This window comes from Silene latifolia, chromosome 10 (assembly GCF_048544455.1).
Source record: "Silene latifolia isolate original U9 population chromosome 10, ASM4854445v1, whole genome shotgun sequence".
Classification (NCBI taxonomy): Eukaryota; Viridiplantae; Streptophyta; class Magnoliopsida; order Caryophyllales; family Caryophyllaceae; genus Silene; species Silene latifolia.
The window spans coordinates 67,984,776-68,007,172 of record NC_133535.1 but is presented as its reverse complement, the minus strand read 5'-3'; the positions used below and the strand labels follow the sequence as shown (position 1 = coordinate 68,007,172).

The 22,397-nt window shown below is 38.7% G+C and overlaps 1 non-coding gene across 1 annotated transcript; it reads left to right on the top strand.

Moving 5' to 3' along the window:
* The first annotated feature begins 19,366 nt into the window (after positions 1-19,366).
* LOC141610251 (small nucleolar RNA R71) lies at positions 19,367-19,473 on the top strand. Its single transcript, XR_012528153.1, has one exon. It is a non-coding gene; the product is annotated as a small nucleolar RNA R71 (small nucleolar RNA).
* The last annotated feature ends 2,924 nt before the right edge of the window (positions 19,474-22,397 follow it).

Below are 22,397 nucleotides of genomic sequence, written 5' to 3'. Positions count from 1 at the left end.
TTAGTAACTTCAGTTTGCCCATCTGTTTGTGGATGGTGTGAAGTACTAAACAAGAGCTTTGTTCCAACCTTCCTCCATAATGTGTTCCAAAAGTAACTCAAAAATTTGAATCACGATCGAAACTATTGTCTTTGGTATTCCATGTAGACGAACGATCTCCTTGTAATACAAATCAGCCACATTACTTGCATCATCCGTCTTGTTACAAGCCACAAAATGCGCCATCTTTGAGAAATGATCAACTACCACCATGATAGCATCCTTACCTCGTTGAGTGCGAGGCAAAGCAACAATGAAATCCATCGACACATCTTCCCATGGTCTAATTGGAATCGGCAATGGGGTGTATTCTCCGGGCTTGAACTTGCTTTTCATAAGATGACAAGTCACACACTTGCTCACAATGTTGTATACATCTCCTTGCATCTTTGGCCAATGAAAATGTTCCTTCAATACATCCAATGTCTTTTGCACACCAAAATGACCAGCTAACCCACCTCCATGTGCTTCACGCACCAATAATTCACGAACTGAATGCTTAGGTACACAAAGAAGATTACCTTTGAAGAGGAATCCGTCTTGAATCACGAATTCTTTGAATGAACCATCTTGACATTCCTTGTAAATCTTTCCAAAATCAATATCTTCAAGATAGTAATCTTTCAAGGTCTCAAAACCTAGCAAACGAACTTCAAGTGTAGATAATAATGAATAACGGCGTGAAAGAGCATCTGCCACAACGTTACTCTTACCATCCTTATACTTCGATGAAAAATAAAATGATTGTAGGAATTCAACCCACTTAGCATGCCTCGGATTCAACTTTTGTTGCCCATGTATATGTTTTAATGATTCATGATCCGAGTGTAAAATAAAATGACTAGGACGAAGATAATGACTCCAATGATTAAGAGCCCTAACAATAGCATAAAATTCCTTGTCATAGGTTGAATAATTAAGTCGAGCTCCTCCTAACTTCTCCGAGAAATAAGGAATGGGTCGCTTATTTTGAATAAGAACAGCTCCAATCCCTACACCACTAGCATCGCATTCGACTTCGAAAGGCTGTGAGAAGTCGGGTAATGCTAACACGGGAGCTTCACATAGCTTCCTTTTAATTGTTTCAAACGCCCCTTGGGCGGCCTCGCTCCAATGGAATGTGCCTTTCTTCATACACTCCGTAATAGGACTAGTAACGGTACTAAAATCACGAATAAAACGTCGATAGAAGGAAGCAAGTCCATAAAAAGATCTAACCTCGGTTACTGTTTTAGGACTTGGCCAAGAACGAATAGCCTCTATCTTTGTTTGATCAACCGATACTCCATCTTTCGAGACAACATAACCCAAGAACACCACGTTATCTACCAAGAATGTACACTTCTCGGACTTACCATATAGCTTTTTTGCTTTCAAGTGTTTCAAACACTGCCCGTAAGTGTTCAAAATGCTCCTGGATGCTCTTACTATAAATTAGAATATCGTCCAAGTAGACGACAACAAAACGTCCCAAGAATGGTTTCAAAACTTCATTCATTAATCTCATAAAGGTACTTGGGGCATTAGTGAGACCGAATGGCATTACCAACCACTCATATAAACCATGCTTTGTTTTGAACGCGGTCTTCCATTCATCACCTTCACGCATTCGAATCTGATGATAACCACTTCTCAAATCGATTTTTGAAAATATGACCGAACCATGAAGCTCATCTAACATATCATCAAGTCTTGGAATAGGAAAGCGATATTTGATAGTGATATTATTTACCGCTCTACTATCGATGCACATCCTCCACGTTCCATCCTTTTTTGGTACAAGCAATGCGGGAACGGCACAAGGACTCATACTCTCACGAACATAGCCACGCTCCATGAGTTCTTCAATTTGACGTTGTAACTCCTTGGTCTCCTCGGGATTACTACGATAAGCGGCCTTGTTAGGAAGTGGTGCACCTGGTACGAGATCAATTTGATGCTCAATTCCACGAATAGGAGGCAAACCCGGTGGTACATCTTCGGGAAAACATCCTTAAACTCGTGCAATAGTTCTTGAAGTATTCCATCTTCATGACTCGTTGTGATGGTCTTTGTAGGACTCTCACTTGAGACCAATGCATATCTTTGTTTCACCATCATCAATAGCTTGCTCCACCTCTCGTTCACTAGCAAACATAGACAAACTTGGTTTCTTACCCTTCTTTGCGTGCATAGCTCGAATTGCTTACGGGGACATAGGACGCAATACTATCTTCTTGCCATTCACCAATAAAGAATATTCATTACTTCTTCCATTGTGATTAACATTACGATCAAATTGCCAAGGACGTCCTAAGAGAATATGACAAGCATCCATAGGAATAACGTCACAAAGCACCTCGTCCTTGTAAGAACCCATTGTGAAACCAACACGCACTGTCTTGTAACCTTCACCTTGCTACCATCATCAAGCCAATGTAAATTATAAGGTTTAGGATGTACCATAGTAACGAGTGCCAATTTTTCTACCATCTCCGTTGAAGCCACATTCGTGCAACTTCCTCCGTCAATAATCACACTACACCACTTGTCTTTCACTTGACACTTTGTATGAAAAATCTGGTCTCGTTGCTCCGTTGTAATAGGCTCTGTATTAGCTTGCAAAGTACGTCGTAGAACAAGATTAGTATCATACATAGGTGGTTCATAAGGCTCAAAATCCACCTCTCCCTCCTCGGCTTCATTCAATAGAAACAACCCATCTTCGTTGTCTTCTTCAAATAACTCATCACGAACATCCACGGCCTCTCGCAATGTGATATTTCGTTTGTTAGGACAAGCATTCTGAAAGTGTCCAAAACCTTGACACTTAAAACAACGAACAGTAGCCAAACTCTTTTCCTTAGGCGTCTGAACAGTCTTAGGGACTGTTTGAGCGATCGGGTGTTCTTTGGAACAGAGGTTTCGAACTAGAACTCGAACTAGCTCCCATATTCTTAGACAAATCAGGTTTACTCCAAGGATTAACTTTCGATGAGTTACTCACATAAGCACGTTTAGTCTTATTTTGCCCTTCCGCCTTGATACAAAGATCACATAACATATCGAAAGAAGAATAAGGGTGCATCTCGACCGCATGAGCAATATTAAGGTTTAACCCTCGAAAGAAACGAGCCATCTTTTGTTCCTCAATCTCCTCTACTTCACTCATAAGGGCTATTCTTTCAAATTCAGCAATATAATCGGCAACATCAAGCTCCCTTGCATTAATTCAGCCAATTTACGATATAAATCAATCTTATGAGTTTTGGGAACAAACCTCTTTCGTAGCTTACGTTTTAAAGACTCCCATGAAGCTAGCTTTTCCTTCCCTTCACGTGCCCTAGCAGCCTTCAAACTTTCATACCATAAAGATGCGTTCTTGCGTAGCTTCAAGATTGCATATTTGCAACGCTTCTCATCATCAATGTCCTTGAAGTCGAACATCCTCTCCATCTGTCTTTCCCATTCAAAATATTCCTCGGGATCCGTGCCACCAACAAACTCTGGAAGTTCATTGATTTTGAACTCATCCATGTACTTGACCGGTTCTCTCCGTGGTTGCATACGCTGTCCTGGGGTAAAGTTGATGTTCTTTAAAGCCTCTTGGAGATTTTGAAGAAAATTTGGATCATTAAAATCCATGATCACCGTCCTGGATCAACAAATCTGGCTCTGATGCCAAATGATACGAAAATTACTCAAAAGAATTAGATTCGTTAGAGTTGCAGCGGAATTAACAAAACCGGAAGGTCAAGACTGTCGATTGTCGGATTTATAAGATTTGAACGGTTTATTGAATCGTATCGATTTAGAACGAGAACTTAGTAATTTTTATGTGTTTTTTGTGATATAAACAAAACAAGAAAATAAAAGGATATTTGCTTGAGCTAGACCTATAGCTCAACCAATGGTGAATTATAATCAAGACCTATTGATTATAACTCGTGTTAATGTTCGAAAACGCGTCAAACAATAACGAAATTCGGAACGAAACTCGTCGAACCTATGCTTACACAATGTAAACGAAAACTTTGCAAGTTTATTGATAATTCTTGGATGTGAAATAAGGATACAATAGCTCCCTATTTATACTAAGCTAGACCGACTCCTAGAGGACTTAAGGAAACAATCGACTTCCCTAATCTTACTCGACATAGGCTATGGCTAATTTGCCTTATTATAATCCTAATACTTTTAGGGAAAATAATTAAAGGAAATAACAACTAGGAAATAATTAACTAAAACAGATTTTAAGAAAATTGGAAACTTTCCTAAAACCGGATAGACTACTAATTAGGAAAACTTAAATAAGGAAAGATATGGCAACCGACTTTGTGCTTGCCTATGCACGTTTCCTTGCTTCTCCATACTCGGTCTTTGTTGCTTGGCGTCCAAGGTAAGACTATACTTGGAGCCCAAGTAAACACACGACTCCTTTGGCTGATTCGGACTTGACACCAAATAGCTGATTGATCTGAACAGTCCTCGGGACTGTTTCATTTAGCTGCTCCAGATCTAAGTTAACTTCTTCATCAATCAATATCGTATCAGAAAAACAATAACCGATTATGCATGCAACAACCTGGCTCTGATACCAATTGTAAGATTCATTAACCTCTAATTAGATATTTCTAATAACTATATAAGTTTAGTTTAGTCGTAAACTAATTAGATATTATGCATGCATAACAATAAAATACAAAGTAAGAAGAAAACCGATCAACTTACATTGAGGGCCGAACGGTTTATACTAATCGGTCTCCTACCAAATTAGTCTTCTTACGAAAAACCAAGTTCTCCAACAAAACCCTTAAATTAAATAGTAGAATCTACTTCTCAAGGAATTGTACCAAAGTAATCACCCTTAATTCATAAGCTAATTTATATACTAGAAATTAGAATATGAGTCCTTAAAATATAACTAATATTATGTATACTACTTCTAGTAATGATAGAATAATATTAGAGATTTTATAAGTTTATTTTCTAGTGTGTTCACAACCAACAACTAGAGAGATGAATAAATTATTAATCACATCAATTATATAGAATGAATTGTGTGAATTAGAAGAGAAAAACTCTCCCAATTCACAAGGGTGGCCGGAATGGTCTAGGGTAGAATGCCCAATACTTTTTCATGTTTGTTCTTCTCAAGATGTAGGCATGAAAGCCTATGATTAGTAGGTCATCATTATGCTTTCCACTAATTAAAAGAACAAAGCACAACCATCCCCTATAATCCCTATTTACACGGCACACCCATATAAAATGGGTCCATTTTAAGTTTGTCAAATGTCCAATTTGTGTAGTGTGACATAATGGACATGTTTCTAGACATGTAATTAAATAATGCATTTTTAACTTATTAAAAATCATTATATATAAATAAAATAAATCACATACAAAATTAACTAGTAATTCAAAATTACAAGTACTTAAAATGGGTCATAGAATTATAAATCACAATAACTTGTATGTATAATAAACCATTCATTCTTATAATAATTGTTTCATAAACAATCAATAAAACCTAAGCAATAAAAAAATTTAATTACTTAGTACAAAACTTATTTAATCAAATTACAATAAGATACGTATTCTCACTCACATAATCATTCGTTCAATTTTTAGGAATTAATTAACTTGTATCATCATACAATTAATTAATTAATCAATTAAGAGTGTAACCCTAGAGGTATGACCTTAAGGGATCAACTGATCACCACCGTCACACGACAATAATGTCAAACTCTAGTCAGCCAATCATTACCGATTAATATGGATCAGTTGACAATAAAATATTACTTTCCCTCATGTATTCTTAATATGAGATTTAAACATGTGATCGCATTATTTTCGAGGACACATACTCCAACAAGTGCCCCTTACTCGATCGAGTGTCACTCGTACTCGATCGAGTACCCATCAGGTCAGCTACTGTTTTGCGTAAAAACATAATTACTCGACAGAGTAAGCCCCACTTGATAGAGTACCCATAAACATAGAAAACCGTAGTATTACACAATCAATGCAAGAGAAGAATGAACAAGACTCGCGAGAAATCCATGAATTTGAGAGAGATTAGAGATGATTAGAGTTATGTTTGAAGGTCTAGTTTTTGTAAAAAGTAATTATGAAACTGTAAATATCGTTTTATAACTTTAATCCCCTCTAAATCAAACCGTGGAAATAATCCCCATCAGATCGGATACTCGGTCGAGTATAGAGTATACTCAACCGAGTATCCTTACTCGGTCGAGTATTACCATACTCGGCCGAGTATTCCTGGACAATAGCCTGACCAGAAACACACGACGCATTACTCGGCCGAGTAACAGACTTAGAAAAGCGTAGTATTACACCCTTCCACTAATGCCTTTAACAAATCAAACATATAGTTTAGGAACCCAAATGAATTTGGGTCCCTTCTTGTGAATCATGCCTTTTACCAAGTCTTTTGGGATCCACACTTGCTTGACAACAATAATATTTCTTTCAATGCCATTCATTGTTTTTGTACAACCATTAAATACATGAGTAGTCTTGCCACATTAATTGCAAATAACGTGTATACAGGAAGTCCAACATGTTTTCTTCTTCGGAAATTTGTTTTGCTTGGTTCTTGGTTTCGAATGCAACAGTACACGTTACTGTGGCTTTTGAAACCGAGTCCGACATTCTTTTCACTTTGTTGCAACTGACATGTAAATAAGCTTAAGATAATTTGACTTCCTTTCTTTTTCTTATACAACTCTTTTGCATCATTTAACTCTTTGTTTAGAATCTCAATTTTGGTAAGATAGTCAAGATTTAATGTTTGCACATTTTCAAAGGCACTTTTAGCATGACTTGTTTCATTGTGTAGCATTTCTGCTAAATTTTCAAGTTCCTTAAGACGACTTTTATAAGAGGTTAGGTCAATTAAAAATGAGTCTCGTTCTTGTGTTAACATAGAAACATGTTTGGTTAATGACTCATTTTTCTTTTCAGCATCTTATGTCACAATGGGTGTCTCTGTGGCAATCGGCAGTTTGACCTCATTTACAGCAATCAGATTTTGCCTTTTCAATTTCCTTACTTCTTTCTCAAGACAAGGTAAAATGTTATTTTGTTCAAGCTCATTTAGACACTCTCTTAGACTGACATTTTCCTCGGCTATGTTTTCAATTTCAATTTACATAGCTTCAAGTTTATTGTTTTGACCACGACATTTATCAATGAATTTATCTAAGAGTAAACATACTTGATTTTTGGAGAAGGATCGAACCTTTGCCAGAAGATGAGTTACTTTGTCTTCGGAGTTAGAATTAGAATCATCGGGATGAGCCATAAGACATTTGAATGTTTCTCTTTTTGAACACCTAAGGGCATCATTATTAAGACGAGTAGTAAGACACAACTTGGCATCCAAATTGATACGTGCATTTCATATTGTCTTTTTTAGTCTTTATTACACGTATTTCAATGTAATTTACGTAGTGTTATGCTACAAATGTCCCCCGAATAGTCTACTTTGGGCAGTTTTGCTTTTATCGCGGGAATGTACCAAAGAAGGCGGAATCATGCCTTTTTTAGTCCCTTAGCTTGCATTTACGGAGACGGAAGAATTGGAGCGGAATTACTACTGCCTGGGGAAGTGCGAAGTCGTCTCGGAAGCCAAATCAATGAGCAAGGAGCTAGTTCAGTGATGTTTACCTCGATCGAAGGCTTTTGTTAGCCAATCTGTTCGATCGAGAGCTTATGGATGATTAGAAGACCTCTATCGAGACCCTGTTGTGCTCGATCAAGAGGTGTTATTTTGGAAGTCCTCGATCGAGTATATTAATTACTCGATCGAGAGGTTTTGTTGGGAAGTTACTCGATCGAGGGGATTGAAATTACTCGATCGAGCACTTTGCTATTTTACGCGAGATTTTATCGCAAGAACTTATTTATTTTATGAGTTGCGTGTTTAATAAATATCTTTCCTATATAAAGGAAAGACGTCTTTTAGGTTTACTTATCTTTTAATCTCTTAATCTCGGACTTTACTCCGAAAGCATTCAGTTAGCAGATACTTTTTCTTCCCTTGCGACGTTACCTTGTTCTCTATTTCCTGATCTTAAACCTTTGTAATCCTGCTTTCTCTCTTTTATTACAAGCTTAATTTCTCCTTCTGCATACTTAATCTTTTGTTCTTAATTTCTGTTTTAGTTAGTGTTGTTATTAATTTATGAAATTTCTCCTTATTAATTTCCATATAATATCCTCTATTATTTCTTTAATCTTTGTTAGTTTTATTATCGCCATTAGTAGCTAAATCCCTTAGTGCTAGGATTAGGGGAGCCATGATAGTAAAGCAATAATGTTATAATTAGATTAGAAGGTTTACATGTGAGAATTGATTCATAACAATTTAAATTGCAATCGTTTAGTTGAGTACACGCTTCTAAACTAGTTACCTCAGTTAAATTCAGACCTAGATCGGAAGATTGTAATGAAAAGGCCTGTTATGAACAATAGACTACACTAATGAGGGCGGAAGCTAAGTTAGTAGTATTTTAGTGTGGATAGCAGACCGGAAGGACCTTTCCTTTACCCTTCTCACATCAGACCGACTAACCTTACCTTTAGCAGAATTGTGTGATATCATGGTGAACCGACATCCTAGAATTTCTCCCTATTTTTGATCTCATCTTATTTCAAACATTGTTATTTTATCGTTGTCTCTCTCTCTGCCTTTTATTTCTGTTTTTATTTTAGAAAACAATTCAAACAATCCCAATTTGTTATCGCGATGAACTAGAATAACAAGTAGATATAATAGCCTTCCTGTGGAGTACGATACCCGACTTACCTCTGATATATAAGTTAGAGCCGGTTGGTTTATTTTTGATAGAGTTGCGACAGTCGTGTCAAATTTTGGCGCCGTTGTCGGGGAGGCAATTAGCCTATTTGCTTGTTTATTTCAGTTTGTCTTAAGTCTCAAGGGATTTCTAATTCCTTGAGACAATTCTTATTTTCTTTCTTTTATTTTTGTTTATGCTCAGGTCCAACAGGTTAGAATTAGTACCAGCTGATCCTGAACCAGAGAGGACTTTTCTCCGTAGACAGAACTTTTTGAGGGAGATTTGTCGAGAGGAAGTCTGAAGTACTATTGAACCCGTTATTGAAAACTTTACTTTTGCAGAAGATCGGTCTTTACATGAAGGGGCTTCTATTTCTGCAACTTTTACTGAGTCTGTGAAGATGCCTAATATTGCGAGTCATTCTGAGCCGACAGCTGCTTTCATTCCTAAGGGTTTTAATCTTGCAATGGAAGATGGGAATACTTTTGATATTGGGCAATCTTACATTAATCTGGTTGAGAGAAACCTATATAGAGGAGTAGCTGGTGAGGATCCGAGAAAGCACATGGAGGTATTCATGGGATTATTGTTCTACCATTCCCGCTACTAAGGGATTGACTAATGAAAAGATAAAGGAAGTCCTATTTTCCTTTTTCTCTTACTGATGGAGCCCGATAATGGTTAACTGATCTAGATAGGACTGCAGTTGGGATTACCGACTGGGAAACCTTGGTCTTGCTTTTTACAAGAGATACTACCCTCCACAGAGAACTAATGCATTGAGAGGGCAGATTACAAGCTTCAAACGGAGTCTGGATGTGAACTTGTATAAAGCATGGTGCCGGTTTAAGAAGTTGGTTCAGTCAATTCCACATCACGGGTTCGGCCAATGGTTTTTGTGGAACCAGTTCTACAATGGGTTGTATGATGACCATCCTACTATTTTAGATGCTGCAGCTAATGGAAGGTTTCAGAAAAACATTGGTGATGATAAGGGCTGAGGCATTATAGAAGAGATGGCTACCCATTGTGCTGAATATGGGAATCCAAGAAGCGGTACTAGAATGGTCTCTACAGATAGTAGTGCACTTGTGGGTCAACTGGAAGCCATGAATGCAAGATTTAATAAGCTTGAATTACAGGCCGTGAGGGATCAACAGATGGTTCACTTGTTGACTAGACAAGAGACCGTCTCATGTAAGAGATGTGGTGGTAATGATGGTCATACTACCGTGGATTGCTTAGCTGAAAAGGAGCAAATCTATACCTTTCAACAATATAGGCAAGGAGGCTCCTATTACAACAATCAAGGTGGAGTTCATCCCAATTTGACATGGACTAGTCAGAATGTTTTGAATTCTACACCTCCACCGCAATAACAACAAGCTTATGTACCGCCTCAAAAAACTCAACAACAAGGCTTACAAAAGCCTCCTTCTTTTCCCCCGCGCATCAAGGAGCCTCTTCTAGTGGCATAGGTGAAATGGCCGAGTTGAAGTCAATGCTGCAATCACTGACGATTCAATTGCAGAAAAGTGACCAAGTGAAAGATGCCTCTATCAAGTCACTTGAATCCCAGATGGCTCAATTGGCTATTAATCAAGCTTCCTGGCAGCCGGGTCATTTACCGTCCCAACCTGACAAGAAACAACATGAGACGATAAATTTGATTAATTTGAGGAGTGGTCTTTCATATGAGGGACCCAAAATGCCGACTGAAATTGCTAGATTTACAGACCCGGAAGCTTAAGTTACTGCTCAAGAAAAGTCGTCTTTTGATGAAAAAGTGCTGAATACACAAGATGTCCTCGATCGACTGATTTCTGGTGGTCGATTGAGGGATTATGCTGAAAAGGTTCTCGATCGAGATAATGAAAGTGTTCAATCGAGCACTGTTGAAAACACTATTCTCGATCGAGTAGATCAAAGTACTCGATCGAGAACTATTGCTGAGAAAAGCACTCGATCGAGAGGTACTGTTACTCGATCGAGTGATTCCAATGCTGAATGTGACAATTCTTTGGCAAAGAAATGAAGGCCTAGCTATTCCCATTACGGTCCCATTTCCGAGAAGATTACTGGTCGGACTAAATCTTTTCGGTAACTTGTCGTTAGGAGCACCTAGACCAAAACACAATTTATAACTTCACAAACAACTTTACAATTAGTAAAGAGGCAAGTAAAGGTCGGATCCCAAGGGACGAGAATTGAGATGAGATTTCTATTGCAACTAGCGGTGTCTTAGGGGTGTCACAATTTGGGTTGATGTAGAAGGTCACTAAACTAAATAGCAATGAAAGTAAACAAGCAAGATGAATTAAAAAGGGTTGTAAACAATTGATAAAAAGCACTAGGGTATCATGGGGTCATAGGGGATTCATGGGAATTGATCATACAAACATGTTCTCAAATTATAAGCAAGCAATTATTGTTGTGATGGATTGAGTTGGGTTATATCTTACAATCCTAGGAAAGTTTGGGTCCCGGAGCCGAATCGATTAGATTGTACAACACCTACAAGTCGACTTAGTCTTCCCTACTCAACAACATGCATGGTCTAATGAGACTCGAGTTGGTTTATGTCTTACAAGTCTCATTGAAAAGATAGGTGATGGGTAAAAAATGCAAGGATTCATAGGCTCGCATTTCATCAAACATAACATGTGCATGAGTTGAGATCATAACAAGCAAGCAAATAAACCATGAAAGCATATTAATTTAAGCATGAATCATTCCCAATGTTGGTTTCCCCTAATTACCCATTAACCCTAGCTAAGTGACTACCCACTCCTTATCATGTTAAACATGCTAGCAAGGTTGTCAATCATACCAACAAAGTGAAACATGATGAATAAATAAAAGTAATTAGCAATAATTAAAAAGGGATTAAGAGAATTATACCTACTAATGATTCCAATAATAAAGCAAAGAATAAAAGAAGTAATTGATGCTTGATTGAGAGGTTGTCAATCTCCCAATAATAACCCAAATAATCTTCAATTACCCAAAATAAAGGATGAACAAAAGAGAGATTAAGGAAATAAAACTTGTATTAAAACTTGATTAATTGTTGATTACAATATTAAAGAGAGATTTGATTGATATTAACTATACTAAAGATTGCTAAGAAGAACATGCTCTTCTAATTAGACTAATGGGGTATTTATAGTGGGGATTAGGTGTAGGAATTAGGGTTAACTAAGGGCTTAAATGACGATTAAGTCCCTACTTAAGGAAACGCCGGTATTTTTGGAAGGATGGGCATCTTTCTTGAAGCTTGAAGAAGACGAAGTTGTGCTGCCTTGGAATCCGTACGTCTTTAGCACGGGACGGCCGGATTCGTGGGTCTCTGCCCGGGCGTCTTGGGGAGAAGACGGGCGTCTTCTAGGGTTGCTGCCCGGGCGTGTTGGAGTGAAGACGCACGGATTGTGAAGGTGGAGGACGGGCGTCTTCAGGACAATCCGCATGGATTGCTGGACAGTCACATTTCTTCTTCTTTTCTTCCCTTTTCTTCATAAAATCCTTGGGGATTTCCTCGGGGATGCAAGGATCTTTTCTCATCATTGCCCATCTACTATAGTATGTACAAAGGCCTTCTAATCTTGTCTCTCCTTGATGCTTTGTCATTGAATTCAATCAATTTAGTCTCATTTTGCCATGAAAATGCAAGGTTTGCACTCCTTTCCTACCAAGGACACAAAACCTCAAAGAATATGCAAAACAAAGAACTAAAGACAATAAATGACCCAAATATGCACTAAAAAGCATGGGAACAAGGCTAATTCGGGGACTAAATATGCTCTAATTATGGTCACATCAAATATCCCCAAACCAAACCTTTGCTCGTCCCGAGTAAAGAGGTGACAAAGACTAGGACCATTATTTAAACTTACCTAATAACATAGCCGATATGAGACAATTAGTGGGTCTCACTCCGCCCCTTCAACTCACAACAAGACAACCATGAGGTAGGATGCCTTCTTGCAAGGCAAGGTGGGTCTTGCCAAAATGGCGACACATCCAAGCATTAAATCACACAAAAACAAATAATGGATGCATCTACAAAAGAATAGCCACTGTCCTCATCTAAGTGGCGGAAATTATCTACAAGGGAAGCAATTCAAGGGTACACACTCCTTCATAGATGCAATTTCTTCAAACTACTAAGCCTAGAAGGATACCAATAAATCACCTCCAAGTTGTGTCAAGCTAGGGTACCTTTGTCCTCAATCGTTAAATTCTTTTGTTAAGAGTAGACTCCCTATGGTGTTAGAAACACTGGAGGATCGCGGAATTTCCCCTCTTGCCTAGACAAGAAGAAGGGTCGTCCCCACTCTACCATGCACAAAAATGGATACGATGGATAAAGGGATCGATAGATATTTGAGTTTCACTTTGGGAGTTTGCTTTCATTTTTGTTTTCCCCCCCAATTTCATGTGGCAAATAACATTTGAGAACACTTTCTTGCCATTTCTTTTGATTTTTTGCATTTCAACACTTGACACCTTTCTTTTCATTTCTTTTGAACATTTTCAAAGTCACCCCATATGTAGTGAGGGTGGCTTATATTTGAAGCTTTAGGAGTTCTATTTTTGCTCCTCTTTTCATTTGATGCATTTTGCAAACTTTCTTTCACTTTTCATTTCATTGAACTCAAATTGATTTCTTTTTGTGCCCATTCCCTTTTGTTGACAAAAATGTGGTAGAACATGGATGGATGGATGCATGGTTTCAAGGGTCACCTTGGAATAAACGGTAGCCAAGGATTTATCACACCACAAGGTACTCTTGACTAGGCCGTAAACCATGGGTCAAAGGATACTAGCATGACACATCCTAGGGTGTTTTACAAGTATTCTAACAAGCAAAGTCTTAAGAAGAAAAAGCATCTACTAGGGCCTATATACACTTGTCAAGCTTCCCAAGTAGACGGTTTCGCAAACTTTTTCTAACATGCAACTACATGCCATGATGCAACTAACATATAAACATCCTAATGCAAATGATTCTACCAACTAATATGCCATATAAACTAAATGCAAGTCGTAAGTTCAAATTGTTAAACCGCATCAATCAAAATAAAGCCACATAGTCATTAACATAAAGAGGAAAAAGGAGATTTGGAAAGATCATACCATGCGGTCTTCAATATCCTCATGTCTCGGATGTGGCGTAGTGGATCAATGTGAACAATGATAACACAAACACAATATATACAATAATATATACACGACTACACTACAGAGGAAATGAACATGTTTTTGGTTTTTCAATTTTTTAAATTTTTATGGTTTTTTGAAATTTTCAATTTTTTTGGATTTTTGAATAGAAGTTAAGATAGAATTCCCCATCCCCACACTAATATGGGCATTGTCCTCAATGGCCAAAATGATGGGAAATCATGCAAGCATGATGCATGAATTCTACACTAAATGCAAGCTAAACTAATCTACACTACATGATGCATGGTTTTTGTTTATGATGGAGAGAATAATTTAGATTACCTCCCGTTGTGTATGTATGTACTTCCCCAAACCGAGTTAGACATTATTTCTAATGTCCTAAGATTGGGTGTAGTTCATGCACACACGACGCAATGCATGAAACTAAATTTGTCATTTTGGATTTTCAAAAGTGGGAACAATAAAATAAGAACACCTCAATGGGGCCGAGGTGTTAGTCCTCTATGTTTCTAGGACTACTCCAATCATGATCAAGATAAATAAATAAGACAAAGAGAGAAATACACAAACCTCAAGAGGGTAGGAGCCTCCAAAGCTTGCTAATCTTCCATCATATCATTACTATCATCATCTTCCTCAATAGAAGTGGACTCATCACCACTTCCCTCTTCACTTTCTTGTTCACTTTGTTCATCATCCTCTTCTTCTTCTTCACTAGCCTCTTCATCAATGCTATCATCAACCGCATCACCGACAACCTCATCGTCACCCGGAATCTCACCCCTAGATGCACTCGGAAAGAATACTTCCCTATCCGCCCAACTAGGCAAAGGACATGAAGGATCAAGGAGTCCTTGCCTAGCTAAATGAAGGAGGGGTGGATATTGGGCTAAGTAAGCATCTTCCCGATCCTTAAAAGCTTGCTTGTGCATCTCTTGCATAAGAAGAGTCATATAATCTTTGCTTGCTTCAACACCTTCGGGTTTGAACTCTTGGTACTTGAAAGGATAGGGTGGTGTGACAATGGAAGAGGAGGGCATTTCAATTTCATCCCTTTGTTGTCGGATAACGTATTCGGCCTCTTTTGAGAAGGGAAGGAGATAATTGGTCCGATGGACACTTAAACGACAAATCTTCGAAGGCAAAGTAAAAGATCTAGCCTCACTAGTGAGCCATCCATACTTGGTGTCAAGAGGGTTATGAGAGACCCACTTGTATTTGTTTATCATAGCATCAATATCAATAAGATGACCACCCTTTTTCGCCACATACTTGCTATCCTTATTGAAGTTCAGATCAAAGTATTTAGCCAAAAGAGTGACTAGACCTCCATTCACAATAACGGTAGTGCCTTGCTTCCCACAATCAACATTTAGCCATCTATCCACCAAAAGCCTTAGAGAGTTGAAAGGCTTGGTGAATTCCCTTCCAATGTTTAAGGCCGACTCAAGAAGAACAAAATCGAGCTTGGTAAAGTGGTTGGTGTCTTTTCTTGCAATGATGGTATTCCCTACGACCTTGTGCCACACTCTAATTCCCGAATGGTGGACTAATAGAGCACGACTAGCATGATAGTTCTCAAATTTCCTTCCGGAAATCGCCTCCCAAAGAGGAGCGGGGTCATACTTGCCAACATTCTTGAAATAACTATGTAAATCATCAAGACCCAAAGCTTTACTCATTTCCTCAAAGGAGATGCGCCTACTAACATTAGCTAGGTGGAACTCGATGTTTTCCATGGTCTCTACCTTTGTAATTTTCAAAGAACTCAAGAATTTCTAAGGTAAGGGAGGGGTATGTTAATTCTTTTGTTGTAAACAATTTGCCCAACCCCATGTTTTCAAAGAAGGCTCTAGTTTGCTCAAGGACACCCAACTTATCTAAGGCATCTTTAAAAATAAACTTGGTGGATAGAAAGGATTTTCTAGCATACTTGGCAAAAGTTTCCCTGTGGGAGTTAGAGATGAAAATTACCTCCGGATAGTTCGAAAGTTGAGAAATTTCCGGAGTGGTAGAAGTTGTTGCTTCCAAGGGAGGTTGTTGTTGTTGCATTTCCAAGTTTGAGCTAGCTACCACCATAACCAATGAGGCTTTCTTTGCTTGAAGACTCTTTTGTCTTGTTGAGAGTGCCTTTGCCTTTGGTGCCTTTGTTTCTCCTTTTGTCCTTGCCATTGATGCTTGAACCAAGAAAAGAATGAAAATCTTCAATTTCCAAGTGTACCCAAATCTATTTTAAGATGAAAGGCTTTGCCTTTATAAATACAAAAATCGACTCAAAGGTTGAAGATTTTGGTGCTTGGTTTGATTTTTGTTGAAAGAGGAGTGATTAATTTTTGTTAGAAGGATGTTTTGATTTGATTTTGATGAATGTGGTTGAGGAAATCTTGTTTTTGTGATGGAGAGGATGAGGGTTTTGAGTTTTGGGGTTTATGGGTAGTGTTTTGAATGATGGAATGAAGAAATGAATGTGGGAGGGGCTTTATAAAAGACCCAAAAATTTTGAAATGCAAGGGGAAGACGGGCGGCTTTCCTTCGGGACGCCCGGATTCTGTCTATTCTGGGCTTCAGAATTCTCGCCTAAAGATGGGCGTCTTTGAGCAAAGACGCTCGGATTGTTCAGCTGCGGGACGGGCGTCTTTCAGTGAAGACGGGCAGATTCCTTTCCAGGGAATTTTCTTGTTTTTCTCAGCCAAAAAGACGGGCGTTTTTTCTTGCAGACCGGTGTCTTTTTGAGGACGGGCGGATTCTTTTGCAGGACGCCCGAATTTGCTAACAGTCCCAAAATTTTTAAAAATTCAGCTCAGAGGACGGGCGTTTTGTGACAAATACGCCCGGGTTGCCTGAAGACGGGCGGATTCTCTTGAAAACGCTCGGATTCTGCCCCTTTTACCCGGATTCAGTTCCATCCGTGTACTTGCATAACCCTTGTCATTTTTCATTCTTCTAAATCTCGTGTTCTTCATTGTGGGGGCACTACTAAGGCATGGATAGCCTAGGCAATTGTTATCCCCACACTAAGCTAAAGCACTACACATCAATTGAAATCATTAGTCCCTCTCTCACTTCTCTCAAACATGATAATTATCTTGATCAAGGCATAAAAATCCAAAAATGACAAAAATGCAATATGAGAATTAAAATGCGAGTTAGGAGTTAGAAATATTTACAAATGGTGGTTTAGGGAGGACTCCACCAAACTCTCATCCTTAGTGAGATGTCATGGGGGCATGTCCAAGGTGTTGTTGATGTTGCTCAACACCTTGAAGAAGTAATCAAAAGCTTGTTCATTGTCATGATAAAGATCTTCAATAGATCTTTGCCTATGTTGTCGGTCTTGATCGATAGCATTACAAATATAGGGATTGAAAATCCCTTCAAACTCATCGTCCCAAAGACCACAAACTTCATCTACTTGATCACTAAAGATCTCTTGAGTTGATAGAGACAATTCTCCCATTTTCTTGTCTTAGCCAATGAGGCCATCTTCTTCATTGCTTGACTTTGGTGAGCTTTTCAAGCTCTCTTTGTTATAATTCACTTGCTCTTTGAATGGATCATCTTCAATTCTCTTCTTCCATTGGAGTTCCGACTTCTTCCAATCATCCTTCCGGCTATAATGATCAATCATAAAGCATGGTTCATGCAAACGAGGAGCTCTCATGGTCTTGTCAAGATTGAAAGTTATACTCTCATCTCCCACATCTAGAGTGAGCTCTCCATGTTTCACATCAATCACCGCACCCGCGGTGTGTAAGAAAGGTCTTCCTAGAATGATAGGAATGTTGGAGTCTTCTTCCATATCAACAATGACAAAGTCCACCGAGATGAAAAATTTCCCAATTCGTATGGGAACATCTTCCCATATCCCTAATGGTGTCTTCGTCGATCTATCGGCCATTTGGAGTATGATATTGGTGCATTTAAGCTCTCCCATCCCCAACCTTTTACTCACCGAGTACGGCATAACACTCACACTAGCCCCTATATCACATAAGGCTTTGTTGATCGTGGTGTCGCCAATGGTACACGGTATTGAGAAGCTTCCCGGATCCTTGAGTTTTGGAGGTGAACTCCCTTGAAGTATTGCACTACTCACCTTAGTGAAGGCGATAGTCTCAAGCTTCCGGATCGACTTCTTCTTTGCGAGGATGTCTTTCATGTATTTCGCATAGGCCGGCACGTGATTGATTAATTCCGTGAAAGGAATTGAGACTTCCAAATTCTTCACAATTTCCATAAATTTTCCAAGTTGGTCATCAAATTTGGGCTTGGCTTGACGACTTGGAAAAGGAAGTCTAATCACAATGGGCTCCTTCTCCTTGACCTTGTCTTCATTTTTCTTTGAAACTTCTTCTTTTGATGGTTCTCCATCCTTGGAGTTTTGCACAATTTCTTCCTTGTCACTAGCTTCCACAACTTCATCCTCAACTTGCTTCTTCGGTGCTTCATACCTTGTACCACTTCTCAAGTGAATGGCACGAACCGTTTCATGTCTTGGGGGATTACTTTGAGGTGGTAATTGCCCCTTTTGTCTTTGTGAGCTTGAAGATGCTAGTTGAGTCAATTGGGTTTCCAACATTTTGGTGTGAGCTAGGATGTTGTTGATGGTGGTTTCCTTTGCTTGAATATCCTTTTGCATTTGAGTGAAAAACTCTTGTTGATTCTTTTGCATTTGAAGGACCGCTTTTTTAGCATCAAAACCTTGGTCAGTTTGTTGATTGTATGGAGATTGATTTTGGTAACCTTGGTTTTGGTTGTAAAAGGGTCTTTGATTTCGGTTTCTCATGGGAGGTGGGGTGTATGTTGTTTGAGGGTTTTGAACATTTTGGCTTTTGTATGAGAGATTTGGATGGAATTTGGTGTTTTCATTGTAATAGTTGGAATAAGGGGTACCACTCTTGTATGCTTGGAAAGCATTCACTTGTTCATTTGTTCCCCTATATTCATTTGGGTCATGTCCCAAAGTTCTACAATTCTCACATATCCCACTTGGGATTGATGAAGATGCCGTCATGGCATTAACATGATGCTTTGGTGATTTTGAGGCTTCTTCAAGTCTAGCCATAGCCTTTTCAAACTTCAAATTGATGGTATCAATGTGAGCACTAAGTTGAGCACCCAATTGAGTAACGGAGTCCACTTCATGCTTTCCTCCTCTAGTAGCCTTGCGAGGTCTACTATATTATGAGTTATGGACCGCCATTTCCTCAATTTTGTTCCAAGTTTGATTGTCATCAACTTCGGTGAACATTCCATTTGATCCCATGTTGAGAATGTTCCTTGAATCTTCATATAGACCGCTCCAAAATTGTTGTACCAAGAACCACTCGCTAAGTCCATGGTGAGGACATGAGCGACAAATTCCTTTTAACCGCTACCAAGCTTCATACAAAGATTCTTCATCCCTTTGCTTAAAACCCGTAATTTGAGCTCTTAGCATGTTAGTCTTTTTCGTTGGACAGAACTTTTTGTAGAAAGCTAGAGCCAACTTCTTCCAACAATTCCGAGAGTGGCCTTATCAAGGCCCTTCAACCATTGTTTCGTGGTGCCAATTAGAGAAAAAGGAAATAAGACCCATCGAATTTGGTCTTGAGTTACACCGGTTTGAGAAATCGCATCACAATAGTCACAAAAGGTCTCCATATGAGAGTGAGGGTCTTCACTAGGTATCCCCCCAAATTGGCTTCTTTTGACTAATTGGATAAATGCGGATTTGGCAATGAAATTTCCGGTTAGATGTTGTGGTGTGGGAGTACCATTGGGTAGGTTCTCCTCAGTGGGTACGGAATGTGATGAAAACTTAGGCATTGTGGGTTGATTTTGTGTTGTATTTTGTGTTGGGTTCTCCTCACCTTCTCTTGCAAAAGGGTTGATGAACTCAATAGTTGGTTGAATATCTACAACCTCACCAATACCTCTCAAATTTCTCCTAGCAAGTCTTCTATTGGTTGTCAAAGTTCTTTCAATTTCACGATCAAAGGGTAACAAGTCACCTTGTGACCTTCTAGACATGCAAAATATCAAACAACTCGAAAACAATTAGAACAAACCTTGAGGAGTTTTACTTCCCCAAGGCAAAGAAAGACACAACTAATAACAATATAAGAAAATCTAAATCAAGATAACACCGTCCCCGACAATGGCGCCATTTTTGGTGTGGACTAAATCTTTTCGGTAACTTGTCGTTAGGAGCACCTAGACCGAAACACAATTTATAGCTTCACAAACAACTCTACAATTAGTAAAGAGGCAAGTAAAGGTCGGATCCCAGGGGACGGGAATTGAGATGAGATTTCTATTGCAACTAGCGGTGTTTTAGGGGTGTCACAATTTGGGTTGATGTAGAATGTCACTAAACTGAATAGCAATGAAAGTAAACAAGCAAGATAAATTAAAAAGGGTTGTAAACAATTGATAAAAAGCACTAGGGTATCATGGGGTCATAGGGGATTCATGGGAATTGATCATACAAACATGTTCTCAAATTATAAGCAAGCAATTATTGTTGTGATGGATTGAGTTGGGTTATATCTTACAATCCTAGGAAAGTTTGGGTCCCAGAGCCGAATCGATTAGATTGTACAACACCTACAAGTCGACTTAGTCTTCCCTACTCAACAACATGCATGGTCTAATGAGACTCGAGTTGGTTTATGTCTTACAAGTCTCATTGAAAAGATAGGTGATGGGTAAAAATGCAAGGATTCATAGGCTCGCATTTCATCAAACATAACATGTGCATGAGTTGAGATCATAACAAGCAAGCAAATAAACCAAGAAAGCATATTAATTTAAGCATGAATCATTCCCCATGTTGGTTTCCCCTAATTACCCATTAACCCTAGCTATGTGACTACTCACTCATTATCATGTTGAACATGCTAGCAAGGTTGTCAATCATACCAACCAAGTGAAACATGATGAATAAATGAAAGTAATTAGCAATAATTAAAAAGGGATTAAGAGAATTATACCTACTAATGATTCCAATAATAAAGCAAAGAATAAAAGAAGTACATGATGCTTGATTGAGAGGTTGTCAATCTCCCAATAATAACCCAAATAATCTTCAATTACCCAAAATAAAGGATGAACAAAAGAGAGATTAAGGAAATAAAACTTGTATTAAAACTTGATTAATTGTTGATTACAATATTAGAGAGAGATTTGATTGATATTAACTATACTAAAGATTGCTAAGAAGAACATGCTCTTCTAATTAGACTAATGGGGTATTTATAGTGGGGATTAGGTGTAGGAATTAGGGTTAACTAAGGGCTTAAATGAAGATTAAGTCCCTACTTAAGAAAACGCCGGTATTTTTGGAAGGATGGGCATCTTTCTTGAAGCTTGAAGAAGACGAAGTTGTGCTGCCTTGGAATCCGTGCGTCTTTAGCACGGGACGACCAGATTCGTGGGTCTCTGCCCGGGCGTCTTGGGGAGAAGACGTGCGTCTTCTGGGGTTGCTGCCCGAGCGTGTTGGAGTTAAGACGCACGGATTGTGAAGGTGGAGGACGGGCGTCTCCAGGACAATCCGCACGGATTGCTGGACAGTCACATTTCTTCTTCTTTTCTTCCCTTTTCTTCATAAAATCCTTGGGGATTTCCTCGGGGATGCAAGGATCTTTTCTTATCATTGCCCATCTACTATAGTATGTACAAAGGCCTTCTAATTTTGTCTCTCCTTGATGCTTGGTCATTGAATTCAATCAATTTAGTCTCATTTTGCCATAAAAATGCAAGGTTTGCACTTCTTTCCTACCAAGGACACAAAACCTCAAAGAATATGCAAAACAAAGAACTAAAGACAATAAATGACCCAAATATGCACTAAAAAGCATGGGAACAAGGCTAATTCGGGGACTAAATATGCTCTAATTATGGTCACATCAATTACATAGCAAGAAGAATGAGCCACAATTCGGTAAGTTTGCCGAAGTTTTGAAAAGTCTTCACGTTACTATACCATTTGCTAAGTTGCTAACCCAGGTACCCTCCTATATGAAATTTATGAAAGATATTTTAGCGCATAAGAGGCATATTAATGACCATGAGATGATGGCTTTAACTGAAGCGGGCTCTGCCCTAATTTAAAATAAGATCCCACCTAAGTTGTCTTACCCGGGTAGTTTCTCCATACCATGTCATATTGGGACCCATTTAATTGATAATGCTTTTTGCAATTTGGGAGCTAGTGTGAGTGTCTTACCGTTGTCTCTCGCTAAGAGACATGGTTTGACCAAATTTTATTGTACTAATATGACTGTACAGATGGCCGACCGTACTTTATCACGGCCTCTAGGTGTCTTGGAGTACATAACTATTAAGATAGGGAAGTTCTTTATTCCCGTCGATTTCATAGTC